Source organism: Schistocerca piceifrons, unplaced genomic scaffold, assembly GCF_021461385.2.
Source record: "Schistocerca piceifrons isolate TAMUIC-IGC-003096 unplaced genomic scaffold, iqSchPice1.1 HiC_scaffold_951, whole genome shotgun sequence".
Lineage (NCBI taxonomy): Eukaryota > Metazoa > Arthropoda > Insecta > Orthoptera > Acrididae > Schistocerca > Schistocerca piceifrons.
In genome coordinates, this window is record NW_025729225.1 from 237,879 (window position 1) to 240,000 (window position 2,122).

The following is a 2,122-nucleotide window of genomic DNA, read 5'->3' on the forward strand; positions in this document are numbered from 1 at the left end:
AGCTTGCCGCTGCCGACAGAGGCCCGGGAGCGTGCTGTCGTGGCATTGCCGGCGGGAGACAACACGCGCCACCTACGGTGACCGGCAGCTCCAACGCCAGCGCCACAGAAGGACAAAAGCCCCACTTGGGTGCCGAAGCGAACTCTCCCAGCACAGCGCACGCGCCAACACATCCGCACAGCTGCGATACAAACCACCAGCGAGAACCGCTGGGGCGACCGAGCAGCAGACGGCGTCGCGGCGCCGAGCGCCGGGCGGCGGCGCATCCTCAACGCACACAGTCCTCAATCGGACCAGCACACTGAAGATGTCCACCGCGCTTCGCACCGGGCCCGCGAGGACCTACTTTGGCCGCACGGCGCCGCGCGCAGGGTGCGCCGGCGCGCAGCTGCGACGCCTGCCGCGTCCGTCGGCCGGCGCGCCTGCCACTGGCCGCCCCCACCAGCCGGCTGTAGCGCGTGCGCCCACGCACCGCGCGGCCAGCACGCCGGGAGGCGCCCCCTCACCGGCCGGGGACGGTCCCACCCAGCCACCGCCGCGTATCGCTTCACACCCAGATGCCGTTCAGTTTCGTCGGCATGGTGGGTATCGCTGGAACAACCGGTTCGTACCTCAACCTATCGTCGCCATCACCGATTCACCCCTAGCGAGAACAACCGCACCACAACAGGTTACCATTTGTTCATTTGCGTAACTTCACCAGAAAACGCAGGCGTCCATCGCCATTTGCAACTTCAACGATTATTGCATGCCTGTGTCAGGTGTCACGCCACACTACGTCTGCCCACATACACGCAACAAAATGTGCACGCCTAGACAATACGTGGAAGGTGGCCCCCGTACGTATGCGATGTCCATTGCTCGAACGACTGTCAACCGGCCTCTGTAGCATGTCGCAGATATGGAACGCGGTGCACCATGCCATCACGGTGTGTGAGGAGAGACGACTAGGTCCGAATACATCAACAGACAGCTCATGCTGATCGCCATCCACGGCGTCCGTTCCTCCCACACGTCTCTATGGCGTACCACACTGCAATCCAGCTCTCATAGGGAGACGACACGTAGCTGCGTGCACAATATTTGCACTGTATGGTCCGCCGTTTTTGGGCGCAGTCGTTGTACGGTCACACATGTGCCACGATGTATCATTCGGTACATAAGGACGAATGTGCAGTACAGATTGTGGTTTACGCGTACGACATTAGCGGACGGTTGACACAGGCCGCACCACAACGTAGCCTGAGTACGTCGCATGCGAAGGGCATTGAACATGCAAACTTCTCACCAACCAGCTTGCGAAGGCAGGGGGGCAAGGTGGGGACGTGGGGAGGGGCGGCATGTACGTCCTGCTGCCATCCACATTACAGTGTACAGCAGGAGCATGTGGAAAGTCAGCAAGACTTGCAAGGTGTTTAACATGAAGCGATACACAGGGGAGCGGGCAGTGCGAGTAGCGAACTATATTGCGAGGGTTGCGGGTGGGCAACACTACACTAATTGAACGAGTCGTATAACAATTACAGAGCAGGTTTAGGCGACAACATGGGTTACGTTAGGGGACAACGTGGGTTACGTTAGGGGACAACGTGGGTTACTTTAGGGGACAACGTGGGTTAGGTTAAGGCACAACGTGGGTTAGGTTAAGGCACAACGTGGGTTAGGTTAAGGCACAACGTGGGTTAGGTTAAGGCACAACGTGGGTTAGGTTAAGGCACAACGTGGGTTAGGTTAAGGCACAACGTGGGTTAGGTTAAGGCACAACGTGGGTTAGGTTAAGGCACAACATGGGTTAGGTTAAGGCACAACATGGGTTAGGTTAAGGCACAACATGGGTTAGGTTAAGGCACAACGTGGGTTAGGTTAAGGCACAACGTGGGTTAGGTTAAGGCACAACGTGGGTTAGGTTAAGGCACAACATGGGTTAGGTTAAGGCACAACATGGGTTAGGTTAAGGCACAACATGGGTTAGGTTAAGGCACAACATGGGTTAGGTTAAGGCACAACATGGGTTAGGTTAAGGCACAACATGGGTTAGGTTAAGGCACAACATGGGTTAGGTTAAGGCACAACATGGGTTAGGTTAAGGCACAACGTGGGTTAGGTTAAGGCACAACGTGGG